The sequence below is a fragment of the Syngnathus acus genome, chromosome 3, assembly GCF_901709675.1.
Source record: "Syngnathus acus chromosome 3, fSynAcu1.2, whole genome shotgun sequence".
Classification (NCBI taxonomy): domain Eukaryota; kingdom Metazoa; phylum Chordata; class Actinopteri; order Syngnathiformes; family Syngnathidae; genus Syngnathus; species Syngnathus acus.
Window position 1 is genome coordinate 1388680 of NC_051089.1, and position 14942 is coordinate 1403621.

A 14942-nucleotide genomic window follows, 5' to 3' on the forward strand; every position below is an offset into this window, starting at 1 on the left:
GGACTAGATTTTCTTGGAATGAATAAGTGTTTTGTTATTTTCCAGACAGATTAGTCTGTCTAGGCTTGAGAGCAATTTGATGAGCATTAGTTGAACTTTAATTGCCTATTCGTTCATTTCGGTCAATAGAAAAAAAAAATTGTCCAAATGGTTCAGCAGTGTAGTTCAATATATTAAAAACACAAAAAGAAAAAGCTGTGGTGTCAGAAGCGACTGTAGAGGAAGGAGAAGGTTGGTTTGGAATCAATAATCTGCCATCAACCTGATTGATTATGATGCTGTGTGTATTACTTAGTGGTGCATCTGGAATCGATACGTTCGCACACATAACATGAGGAGCCTTGGTACATTTTCTTAAGGCGTCACCAAGAGGCGGTTAGAAGTACAGAATGGCTCAAATTATATCTTGGATAAAAAATTCAATATTGTGTCTGAACAGTATGTTCTTGCTTAATTGTAATCATGAGGCAATGCCACGGAAAATGTTTTGCTGTGAAGCGCTTGTGGCTTACAGACTTATTAAATCATCTTGGAGACACTTTTATGTAATGGGTAAGCGGTTCAGAGGATGGATGGATGGATGGATGGATGGATGGATGGATGGATGGATGGATGGATGGATGGATGGGGTTGGGTGGATGGATGGATGGATGGATGGATGGATGGATGGATGGATGGATGGGGTTGGGTGGATGGATGGATGGATGGATGGATGGATAGACAGATGGATCAGGTTGGATGGATGGATGGACGGACAGACAAACGGACGGATTGTCTTATTCTACAACTGGTTTATAAGGTAGTGAAGCGAATAAAACAAAATGTCCCACTTTTTTTTATCTTATTTGTCCTTGATGAATGATGGCAATGTCATACACAGGAAGGATCTCATCCCATGATCTGATCTTTGTCTTTGTGGTTGTTGGCTCCTTCTTCCGAGCTCAGAGTGTGCACCTCATTAAAAGAAGCATGATTAATAGATCAGAGAAAATGTGCAGTCCCAAGGAAGACTGGTGTATGTAATGGGGATGTTTATATATGTCATCCCCATTAAGAAAAATGAATAGAGTTAATCACTCGGTAATTTCCAGAAAGCCTGAGGCACGGTGCATCGCTTAAGGTTGCCAAGGTAAATGTAAATAGCTCAGACTACTTCCAAAAGATAACTCTAATCGGTACAACCTTATTATTCAGGGAATCTGACAAAATCTCAATTCACGTTTTTGTTTAAAATTATCAGTTGAAACTAAAACCATGACAGCATCTTTCGCTTCAAATGAAACATGTCGCGACTAATTAACGGTCCCCATTGCCCTCGAATATAAAAGCGGTTGAAGTCATGACATGATAACAAAACGGTGTTATCCTGACTTTCAAAAAGATGACTGCCAAACTCAGTGGCACTTCATCACTCGCATTTGTCGTACTTCTGATGGCCGCTGAGTCGGACCAAAGGGCAGCCATTGATGTATTCATCATTGTCACTTGCTCAGCGCACAAAACAGCACTAATGACTGATTATTCCTCTGAGTTCTCATACACTCTCATGCAAGAAATACACACAAATGTTTCCTAAATGTGGCTCTCCATCATGGCTGTCAGCGAGCAGGTCCCGAGGTTCTGATGTTGGCTTTGCATCCACCCCGTGAGCCCAACAGTGTCTGGCCAAATGCCACCGTCAACCTCCACACATTTTCAGAGTAACTACACTGATTGAAAAGTTGAAAAAAAATAAAATAAATCAAAATAAAAAAAACGTTCAAATGGGCTCAATGACACATATCTTCGAAAAACAAAAGCAAAGCCTTCAAATTGGCTCTATAAGTCTTTGGTGCATGATATAATTATCCACATCAATTCTAATTCTATTTTCCGGGATAAGAAATAATCATCCAAGAAGGGACAGACAAGCTCCTCTCGGCGTAATCTCCAGCAGGGCTCTGCAAACGTCACTCTCCGAATTGACCTTCTCAAAGAAATCAACCTTTGTCAAACAAATGCAATTAAAGATGACACTTTTAATCCTCATGAAGGATAACAGCAATTTCCCCAAACTGCCTTTGTCCAATCTCTGTGTACTCACTAACATGTCAAACAAACGGATTGTCAACATTAAGATGAGCTCACGCTTCAAATGAGCTGTATTGACTTTGTATTTCCATCATGTAAGACATCGGAAGAACATGCCAAGTATGATGTCATGATAATCATTCAAGATAATTGTGAACATTTTGATTCCCTCTTCCAGCCAGTCAGATTATTGAATGTCTCCAAAGATGATCCCGATCCAATTAACATGTGGTGTGGGTTGTGTTATGGCATAGGTGTCAAACTCAAGGCCGGGGGCCAGATACGGCCCGCCAAGACAAATTTTGCGTCGACAAGACAAATTTCGCGTCGACTTTGTGTCATTGCTAAAATTACAAATTGTCTTCACTTCACTATAACTACGATACAAAAATTTGTTTGACACCCATGCTGCCCCTCACCGGTCAGTCCAGGTACTACACCTTCTTGACAAAACCCTTGAAGCGCTCCAAAGATGACTTGCAAAACCTGTCTGCTGTTCATAAATGTTCACCGACTCCAAGCTATCACAGCCACGAATAACCTCAACATACTCCTCCACTAAAGCACCTTAAGTCTCTTCTCTCCCACACATTTTCCTGAGCAAAAAGACAAGAAAAGGCCACGCAAGTAGTACTTTGCAACCTTCCAGCCCCTTTTAGCAGAAGCAATTTTGACACACTCCAAAGGAAAACAACATATATCTTTACTTTTCAAGTGCAAAAACTTCTGCCGAGAAAAGTGATTGTACAATATAGACTTTTTCAACCAGAGCTAATATTTGCATTCCACAGTTTTAGTCCATCAGAAAATTATACAAGCCAAGGGCCAGGAGTGGTTTGTCTGCTCTCTGGTGGTTGGACAGCTTCAAGCGTCAACCTGAAATTTGCAGACGGTTCTGTTCTGCTCCTTCATTTCCTGGAGGCACAACATCGCTAGCCTCAGAATTGCTCTTGACCCACACAAAGTTAGACCTGCTGAAAAGTGGGTCATAAAGTTTGCACCGTGTCAGGAGTCAGGAGATGCATAAATGCTAATATGCAGATGAGCCAAAAATTAGACGGGAAAAGTCTTCAAATCCACAGTCCGTTAGGATGCAATAGTGAAGAAAGATATACGTATTTTGGGGGGAATCTTAAGCTGCCTGACTCACTCGTGTTGCTTTCAAAAGAGTAGAAAAGCTGCCAAATGAAAAAAGATAAGGGGTGCTAGCAAAGGGTGATGGTTTATAAATCCAGGCCAGATGGTGTTTTTTAATAGTGTGTGTGTGTCTTAAGTAATTGTGAAGCTTTTTTTTTTTTAAATATCAACAGATCCACAAATTTGAGCATCAAAGTCGAATACATGGCGGCAGTACGGAAAAGTCGTGTTTGTGTTGAGAAGTTTGTGTTGGCGAAGATGGGCATTGTCTTGACCTCCAGTCGGAAGGTGATTGTAACTGTAAATAGAATAAGGAGGTCCTGCCATCTATTATCATGCAGTCGATTGGCTGCTTGCAAGCATGAAATTGCTCCCCCACATGGGTGGCTTGCTAATATTAAACAGGCAGGAACTCGGATCAAAGTCAATTAGAACGCAACGCATTTTTCATTTCCTGAATGAGACTTGTACTTGGATGATTTACCATTTTTTATTTGAATTTCTATTTCCTAATTATAACATGTACACGCGCTATACAGGTGGCAATTTCATCCAAAAATTACATTATAAAAACATATGATATATATATATATTTACTTTAATATTACATATTTACATTTTATATATACATTTCAGATGTCAAAATGTTTTTTTATGAAACACGCGCTGTGCTGAATGAGTAAAATCCATCGTGGTTGGATGCACGTTATGGACTGACGGCTGCGGGATTGAGTCGAGAATCATATCACGCGATCCGCTCTTGAGACTCTATTAATTAATAACAGCTTTGCCAGGGAGGCCCTCATCCACTTACACTCTCCGCGGTGTCCTGAAAGAAATCGATTTGTGTCTCTCCCCTTGCCGATGTGTCTGGCGGACATCTTTTAGCATCCTCCAACCTGCACATCTCCAGCAGTGTGGCTGTCACTATAACATGCAATATGCTGTCACTAACCCCTCCAGATTGGCTTTATGATAAAAGCATTTTTTTTTTATCTTGTATCAAAAGTATCTTTCAAATGTTTTATTTATTTCCTCAGGTCACTCGGCATACTCGACAATGACAAATTACACCTGTCACTATTTCCCACGTAATTTTTTTTGAGGTTCCCACAATTTTGGGAGTCACCTTCGGATTAGGATTTACCGTATTTTCCGCCCTAAAAGGCGCACCGGGTTATAAGGCGCACCTTCAATGAACGGCCCATTTTAAAACTTTGTCCATATATAAGGCGCACCGGCTTATAAGGCGCATAAAATAGAAGCTATACTGCATCAAACTGAGGTTGACTAGGGTTGCGGTATGCATCCACTAGCCAATAACCAACGAGCCCTCTATAAACAATCGCGTTTCTCAAACGATCTCCTATAAAATGATCAGAACTGACTAAAGTTCGATCTAACGCATTGGTACTACTTACCTATGTTTCCCTTCCATATCGATCCGTAGATTTACTCGAAACATTAACAGAGCAGCCTATTTTGACATGAAATAGCCTGGTACGTATAGCAGCTATCGCAATAGCATTAGCCATCCGCAAAGTCTCACGAGCCTCAGCGAAGTGTAAACAATCGCGTTTCTCAAACGATCTCCTATAAAATGATCGGAACTGACTAAAGTTCGATCCAACGCATTGGTACTACTTACCTATGTTTCCCTTCCATATCGATCCGTAGATTTACTCGAAACATTAACAGAGCAGCCTATTTTGACATGAAATAGCCTGGTACGTATAGCAGCTATCGCAATAGCATTAGCCATCCGCAAAGTCTCACGAGCCTCACCTCGCAATCTCCCATGAGCCTCAGCAAAGTGTAAACAATCGCGTTTCTCAAACGATCTCCTATAAAATGATCGGAACTGACTAAAGTTCGATCTAACGCATTGGTACTACTTACCTATGTTTCCCTTCCATATCGATCCGTAGATTTACTCGAAACATTAACAGAGCAGCCTATTTTGACAGGAAATAGCCTCGCGGGTACAACAGCTATTCGGTGACGCCCCCTGACTACAGTTGCCGTAATGCTGGGAAGCGATGCGACCTTGTAATTTATTAGTCGTACTAAAACGTACTGAAACATTTTGGCAGAGCACTGTGTACAACCAGTATGGATCAACAAATTCATCAGTTGATCCATATATAAGGCGCACTGGCCTATAAGGCGCACTGTCGGCTTTTGAGAAAATTTTAGGTTTTTAGGTGCGCCTTTTAGGGCGGAAAATACGGTACATTTTTTGGTGGCTCCCTCATTGTGAAAGATATAAAGCAGGGGTGTCAAACTCATTTTTTTCACGAGCCGCATTGTAGTCATAGCTTTTTCGGAGGGCCATTATGACTGTCAACCCAAATAAATGTATGAGCACCTCATATTATATTCAGCAAAAGCTACAAAACAAACTGACAAATAACTCGTTTTCAAATCAGACGAGTAAAAACTGGTCAAATATTTAAAAAAAAAGAGATTATTAAAAGTGAAGACAATTTGCAATTCTAGTTATGACACACGAATTTGATGCACAATTTGTCTTCGCGGGCCACATCAAATGATGTGGCGGGCCGTATCTGGCCCCCGGGCCTTGAGTTTGACACCTGTGATATAAAGTATCTTTCAAATGTTTTATGTATTTCCTCAGGTCACTTGGCATACTCAACAATGACAAATTACACCTGTCACTATTTCCCACATAATTTTTTTCAGAGGTTCCCACAATTTTGGGAGTCACTTTCAGATTAGGATTTACATTTTTTGGTGGCTCCCTCATTGTGAAAGATATAAAGAGTAAATCGTGGTTACAGAAAGCTTGGCAATGGGAATATTAGTAGAAGTGAAAAATTTGTCAATCATTGCATGTTTACTGACCTGACTCACTCGGGGTACAATTCACACTCAACATGAACGCTTGTCTGCCTTTTCAAAGAGTCTGTGATTGACCGACTGTCAAGCCCAGTGTGTGCTCTCCTTTTTGGCCCCGAGCAGGTTATTGAAAGCAGTCGGGCGGGTTGTGAACGGGCCAAATCCACTTGGCCCCTGACGATGACCTTAGCTGCCGTTGTTGAACAGTTATTGACTTTCACTGATAAATGCGAGGGAATCCACATTAAATGTAATGGACGCGGCTAAAGCAATGACAAAATCATTAAACTCCTAAACACTCCAAAGAAAGTTTGCAGCCTCTTAATATAATCGTCTAACACTGCAACAAAAGCAGTTCTGCTTAGTCAGCAACAGAAAAAGTGTGACTCACCAAACAAATCTCACTTGTGGTATATTTTTATACACATTATGCTTCACTTTTCCAATCCATGAGACTGAATTTGGGGGGAATTGGAATTGACGAAATATGAATAAATGAGATTTTTGTTTGCGTGAGCTCGGTAATGAAAACAACGTTTTGTCATTTCCGCACAACTGAGCGCACAAGCTGCACCCACTAAATATAAAATAAAAAAATATATAGGGGGGGTAGAATAGGGATTGGTAATTTACTTACAAAATGTATTAGTAAAACAAAGTTGCCCAAAATATGAATAAAAGTACAGATATGTGAAAATCTGATTGAAATGCTTTGCGTAGAAAATATGATTAAATTATGATTACAAATTTAAGAACTAACATCATTTAGGTAGAAGCTAAGCAAGTATTATCGCGTCTTTGTCTGATTTGATTGCGTCATCAAGCCGTTAATGCTTCAGCACCCCGAACCATTAAGGCTTGAATTGAGACGCTTTGGTAGATGAAAGCGGACACGTTTTCTCCATTCAAATTGCCAGACTTGTGCCCGTAGACGAGCACCCTGGAGGGAGCTGGAGAAAGTGTTTTCCTTTGGTGCTCTTAATGGGCTTATTGATCATTTTGGCAATGGCAAGATTTCTATAAAGCCAATGTTGCAAGTGTGCTGTGTCAGACAAGAAATGCATTTAGATGACTTCATTGCACACAAGCCCCTCAGAGATCACTATCTGCTCCATTCGCTTTGTCCCTTATAGCTGGCCTGATATTCAAATGGACATGATGAAATGTTCCAAAGAACAGCTTTCTCTCGAACTTGAATGGCTGTGATTCTTCTTTCAAGGTTGGCTTGACCCTTTTAGAGCAATACTGAATATCACAGTGTCTGTAAAAAAAAAAACATTAACACTGAGACACTTAACATTAAAATGGTATAATTAGTCACAGTGGATTTGCTGTGGAATATGACTTTGAAGTGATAAACAAAACCTGTCTTCATTATGCTCACGACAGCCATTAAGGTTTCATCCGATGTAATGCGAGCGCACACGTTAATGTGTTACTGCGAAAGGACTGCGGCTCAAACGCCACGCGATGGAATTCATTTGGAAACAGCCACGGGCTCTCTCCCACAAATCGGAAGCATTCAATTGCACCTGGTCTGGCGTAAAAATCAATTAATGATAAGGCGTATCGTAAGAATTGTGTCCTTGGTGCATTTTCTATTCCGTATTGCGACAGCCTTTAATATCGAAAACTACACAGAAGGTTTGTACGCTAGGCTACTATTCAGACTATACTATTTCTGACAACAACTTCCTTTGCTTTCCATCCATCATCCATCCATCCATCCATCCATCCATCCATCCATCCATCCATCCAGCCACCCATCCAGTCATCCATCCTTCCACCCATCCAATCATCCATCCATCCATCCATCCATCCATCCATCCATCCATCCATCCATCCATCCATCCATCCATCCATCCATCCAATTTCCATCCATCCATCCATCCATCCATCCATCCACCCATCCATCCATCCATCCATCCATCCATCCATCCATCCATCCAATTTCCATCCATCCATCCATCCATCATCCATCCATCCATCCATCCGTCCGTCCGTCCGTCCGTTCGTCCGTCCGTCCATCCATCCATCCATCCATCCATCCATCCATCCATCCATCCATCCATCCATCCATCCATCCATCCATCCATCCATCGCATTAGAAGCAACGCAAGTTCCCTTCCTTCTTCTGCATTTGCCCGCATCTTTGGCACGTCGTTGAGCTCTTTGTGTTGCCTAAATCGATACGAATGACAGTTACATAACCCAGTGTGATTATTCAAATGGGTTGACTTTATTTGATGTCATGCAGATGGATGGAAAAGTCGCCTGCGGTTGCTGAAGACGGTCCACAGTTTAGCATGTCTCCTTCTCTGAGAAAGCTTCAGGAAAGACTTTTTTTTTTCCTTTCGCTCTCAGCAGCATGACACAGTGAGTGAAGCAGAGGATAAAAAGGCTAATCATGTCAGTCTCGAGCTTTCTTCTCCTCCCAAAGAACACGCCACTTTATTATTCTCGGTCCCGGCATTCAAATGGAAATATGAGACTTGTACATTTCACGGCAGTTTTTTGCCCTGGAGAAAAACCCCCAGATAATTTAGCATCAAGCATTCGGCAAATGTGCCGTAGCTGTGTGTTTATCTGTTTTAATGACCTTAAGAGTATGCATATTAGCGGCATGCTAATCACTTGTACGTGCTGATCTGCTGTTTTGCATTTAAATGGCGAGGCAGGCGGAACATATAAAAGGCAATGCGGCCTTTCCCATGTGATCAAAAAGCAACGCGAGCTTTTGCAATCTCCGTTAGGCTCATGCGGATTATAAACTATGACTCATGTTCGGCATATTGTGTGCGTTTTTTTACAGAATAACAATGTAAAAAACGCTTACTGTAGTTTTTTTTTTTTTTTAAACAAGTGAAGCTAAAATAGCATTCATTGAAGTACAGACCATTACCAAGGCTATCTTGCAGATTTGTTGATTTTCAATTTATTTATTTTATTATTTATTTAATTATATTTGCATTAATGTTTTTATTGTTAAGATACATATTTTGTATTTCTATTGTTTATTGTGTCTGATGACAAATCTTTTTAGGACTCTGGGATACACGACTTATTTTTCTGACCTATTGATAAGACCAAGTTTGGTACACAATTTGTTTCGGTTGTGACCCCCTGTTGACTCTTAACTAGTCTTTGAACATGAAATCATTTGTTTGATTTGCTTTTTCTTGGTCATACAAAATTCCAACATAGTTTAAGCTACATATGATGTTGTTCGTGTTGGGCAACAGTCTTCCTGAATAGAAGTGTTTTGGATGAATCATAGGAGCACCCGACTAGTGATGAATATTCATCATCCCTCAAAGTATCAACACAAGATGTGTTGATTTTAAGAAAACACATCTTATTCCTGATTGCGCATGTATTATTCATCCATTCGAACAACACAACAAGCAGTTTTGTTGGATTTTGGGTGGGCATTCTTTAAGTGGTCCGGCTTCTCGTTGAGTGGGAGCTACACCAGGGTGTGGCAATCCATCACGCTTGCCCTCTTCGGCTAAAAAGCTTCGATATCTCCCCGGTGGCTGACAAGCAGCAGCCTTGTGCTTTCTGTACACAACTTAATGGTTGCTGTCACTGCACAACTCATCCGTAGCTCACTCAGCAGCAACCCAATTATCACTTTTTGGCCGGATTTCTGGATACACGTATTGCATTTAAGCATTTTTAACGTTGGCTCGCGTTCACGTTCATGTCAAAAATGGAAATCTCGTTTATGATCGGTCGGCGGACGAGAAATCAGCCTTTCTGTATTGTGAAGCTTTTGAATTTAACTTCTCATGTTTACTGCCCCCGCGGGTGCCTTAGAGTAACGCCCACTGGCGTGCTCACCCCCCGTTGTTCGAAAACATTTGGAATCCCCCACTAAGTCAGTATGAATGTGGCGGAGAGGGATTTCGCTTCAAAAAGCTGTCATGGGGACCGCTGTGCACAGAATCAATATCCAGTTAATTTCAGGCCACACTCTGATCCTTCAGCAATGACTCACTGATACAGAGCAGCTCCTGGGAGGGCATCGCTTGATGACTTGAACACCTCCAAAGAACCGAATGGCGGCCATGTTTGATGATGCTGCTTCAGGAGAAAAGAGATACCCATGATGTCACCCAATACCAATGTTCAATGCTTTTTACAATGTGAGTCTTTATCCATTTATACATATTGAGATGTCACCGCTGGGGAAAACAAACGCGAGCAGGCGACTAAAGCAATAAATATAGTAGCTCTCCCGTCAACCTTCAATCTGTGACTCACTTTGACAAAACGATTCCTTTCCAAATATTATACAAAGCAACAAAAAAAAAATGCTCTTCAAGTATGATTGCCTCACTGTTGTAAATTTGGCAGCTGTTCAAAGTGGATATGTCAGCGTGTGACACCACACAGAAAAACAATCAAGGAATTCCATTTGCTGCATCTTTTCGCCATATCGATACGATGCTACTTCAAATGTGAAGCGTTGCCATGCGCCATTTGCTTGACAATATTTGCATGCAATACTTGGATAGATAGATAGATAGATAGATAGATAGATAGATAGATAGATAGATAGATAGATAGATAGATAGATAGATAGATAGATAGATAGATAGATAGATAGATAGATAGATAGATAGAAAAATAACATTCAAATGCCTCATGAAAAACTAACTGAAGCCCGAGACTCCATTAAATGACGTTAGCAAGATACTAAATGCAATCAAAGCAATTCTCGGGATCAAAACAATTGCTGTGGAGCTCAATTGATCGACCACAACAATAACCGGATCATTCTGTTTGGGGCGTGGCCATTCTTTATGTTGCGGTGCATCGATAACTGCGCTGACCCACCAATACAAACACGCAAGAAATTTAATTAACTTGCTAGCTGGGCTTGCCGGTCATCGACGTGGAGATTAATGAGTTTGATATTGTTTATTAAGCTAGCGTAATGTGTTGTAATAGTGGAAAAGCTCATTTTAAAACAAGCAATCAATTCTTTGTGATATATGGACTGGCGAGGGAGATCATTGTCAGACTGGATGAACCCACCTGCTCAGTTTTCCATTCTGGACCGCAGGGATGCTTGCGGCTGACTCGTATTTGCTTTCCTGCAATACTGTAGCAGTATTTTTTTTTGCAATCTCCGAAACAAACTTTATGTTTCCAGATATATACAGTGACCTGCTACGGTTAAAATGGAGGAGAGACTGAGCCTTTTCCCAAACTGCCCCCCACCCCTACCCCTCCATTTTAGACTTGCCCCCACTTTTAGTTTTTAAATGGATTCTTAAAAGCCACTTCTTCTCCATAATGTTCCCCGACCATCCATAAAGACTTGCAAACAACACTATGTGGTTTATTTATTTCATTCTTCCTATGGTGTCTAATGGTATATTGGTTTATGGCAAGTATATGTTTTATTACTTTTGTGTTTGTGGAGCACTTTGTTCAACACTGTTTTTATTTTTTTTAACTTAGCTCACACTGTTTGATTTTGATATGGAGTACATAAGCAAGCTGGCCATGCCGCATTAAATCAATTTGATGATTTTCAATTTGTCATTTTGTTTTTGTTGGGCGGGGGGGGGATCCCCAAAACAAATCACTAATTTTTATATGAAGCTTACACTCATCGGCAAAGCGACTATTATCGCTACTATCTCTTGCCAACAATGATGTGTTTTTGCTTGGTCTGTTTTTTGCAAGGATGTACCGTTCAGCCGCTTACATTGCCGTCTCCTTCGATTTATAATAAACGTCTGCTCGCCATTGTTCTGTTGTGTAAGACCGTCCCAGTGTGTCTTAACCAAGGTTTTCCTGGACAATAAACCCCCCCCCCCCCCCGCCTTGTCTGATGCTCACTCTTTGCGACCCCAAGTCCGGTTCACTTTCGTCTCGCATTATCTCCGGAGTAATCACAACACGTTTTTTTCATCGTTATGTTGGGGATTGTAACATTGTGTCTATTTCAAGAAAACAATGATGTCACAGCCCAAGATGAAGATTATGGAAAATAGGGTGATGTCATCTACATACTGTAGAATCCTCACGACCTTTCCGAGGCATAATACGATGTTACAGAATGGCGGCTCACATATGACATATTCATGCTATACTGCGTTCCAGGCATTTAAATGATTTTGAAATGAATATTTGACTTTTGTCTTTCAACCAATGTTGGAAACGTGTGGGGTTTTTTGAGAGCTCAGAATCGCATTTGAAGTTCAAGGCAAGGTTCTTTCTCCCCCTGTTGCATTTTTAAAGGTCAGCTAAATCTCCTGAGTTGGAAAGCTGATCTGAGGCTTACATTTTCCCCATTCACAGAGGGGGAAATGTCAAGCTTGTCACTGTGAAGAGAGTTCACCAATGAATCCTTTTTCATATGAGACTAAATAAAGAACTGGAACTGAGAGAATGTGAAGAAATGTGCTGCACAGAAGAAGAAATAGAATATCCAAAGAAGTCTGAGAATTTTCTTGGCTTTGCTTTACTCAAGTTTTGCAATGCATTTTTGTCACTTAAATCATTTGCGGCTCTCCCTCTTCTGCCATTATTTGGTAACACATTCAAATTTAATCCAAATGACAAAAGTGGGAGTATTTTATGACTGGTAATCTGTGATAAAACAAAGAAAAATATCGTTGTGGCAAGATTAATAGAGGAGATAAATTTTAATGCAGCACTTGACTGGTGAAGGTTGCAGGCTTACGTAGGCGTTTTGTTGCGGATGTCTCTTTCTCTCTTTATCGCCGTGCGTGGAATGTAGAGCCAGCTTGGTCGAAATGGACAAATTCTCCAAACTCCCCATCAATCATCTTGATCAGATATATATGATATGTATTTTAATTTAGATATATATATATGCAGTGCAGAGTGAACACGGCTGGTAAGATTATTGGTGCTTCACTCCCCTCCCAGAAGGACATTTCCACCTCCCATCTCACCCGCAAGGCGACCACGATTGTGAGTGATGTGAGTCACCCCGCTCACTCTTTGTTCGATCTTCTGCCCTCTGGGAAGCCTGCGCTCCCGCACCACCAGACTAACCAACAGCTTCATTCTCCAGGCTGTTAGGATCCTGAACTCTCTCCCCCCTTCTGCGTAGCGTCCTGTACTTTTGCGCTATATTCTGACTGTCTGCTGTATGCACACTTGCTCCATTTTTGCTCCTCTTATTTATTGTATTATTTGTTTATTTATTATTTATTCATCACTCTTATTTATTCATTGTTTGTGCCTTCTTGTTTTTATTTTTTGTGTTGTTTACTTGTATGTATATTGTGTACTATGTCTTGTCACCGTGGGATAGTGGGAACGTTATTTCGATTTCTTTGTATGTCTTGGCATGTGAAGAAATTGACAATAAAGCAGACTTTGACTTTGACATATATATATATATATATATATATATACAATTTTCTACCACTGACATGAGTTAAACCTGTTAAACAAAAAAAATTATATATTATCTTTTTTTATTTATTTATTTTTTCAAATGTAAAATAATTCATAAAATTTTAAAATAAAATGAAAAAAATATATATATTTTTTTTACAGGTTCAACTCTCATGTCAGTGGTAGAAAATTGTCACAAACGTATGAACTATCATGAAGAGATATTGTTAAAAAAAAGAGCTGTGGGAATGTGAAAACATTTATCACAAGCATTTTGATGTCACCATCGATTAGATGCGGATGCTCATAGCGCAGAGTTAATGTGAAATGCTTATCCTCCATTTTGCGTTGCCCTCGCTCTGAGGTGAATATCAATGTTGACGTTCTCCAAACAAAGGACTGCAGCGCAGACAGGAAAGGAAAGGTGAGCCAGTTGTTCTTGTTTAATCTAAATAAGGCCAAACAAGCGGGGATTGACGCTCGTCTGACATGACCTTTTCCATGTTGTGTGAACATGATGAAGGAACGGCCATACTGTCATTTAACATTTGGGCCAACATGCACGGTATTGATTATGCCTTCGCCTCAAATCATTAGGAGGCACAAGCATCTGGGATGTAAAGTTTCCCTCCTAATTAAATTACTTGTTGCTCTTATTATTTGTCGTAGTATGACAATGCACTTTTTACGAGAGTTGTTCACGTCAACGATGATTAGCAAACCAACGAAATGCATGAAATAATCTGCTGCTGTAAACGCACATGCTAATATTGATGCATTGAGACATGAACAATTTAAATGATTGCTGTCATGGCTTATAAATCCTCTCCGAGCTCTCCGCCCGCCCCTCCCCTCAGAGAGATGTTAAACATTTTGTCATTTCATCAAGATTGCGTTCAACCGCTTTCACAAAACCGCCCTGTTCCTTTTAATTTGTTCATTTCTTTACCGTAATTGCATATATTTGTCTTTAACATTCATGAATTATACAGTAGCCTATATGTTGATGAATTATTCATTCCACTGCTTGCTGCGCTAATGTGAGCAAAGTGAGCTTATTCTTCATCTGTTTACAGTCGGCCTGACCCACAAGCGACTGAAAACTACAAATTACGGCAAAGTTTGTTGCGTAGTCAATAGAATATCGATCGAAATGGATTTGAAAACCATTGTATTGTGTGACTACCAAAACACTCTAATTAACCCTTTGACCATTTTGTTATCATTTTCTGTTGGATAAGAGCCGTCAGATAAGCGGACCTTTGCTATTTTTTTTGGGGGGGGGGCATTTTCCTTTACTACTTTCCTACTTTAAAAAAATGAATGGTAATAAAAATTGCTAGCAATATTTGTAGTTTTTAAAAGTGAAGAAAATTTGCAATTACAGTATTGACACATTAAGTCGATGCACAATTTGTCTCCGCGGGCCACATCAAATAATGTGGCGGGCCGGATCTGGGCCCCCGGGCCTCGAGTTTGACGCCTGT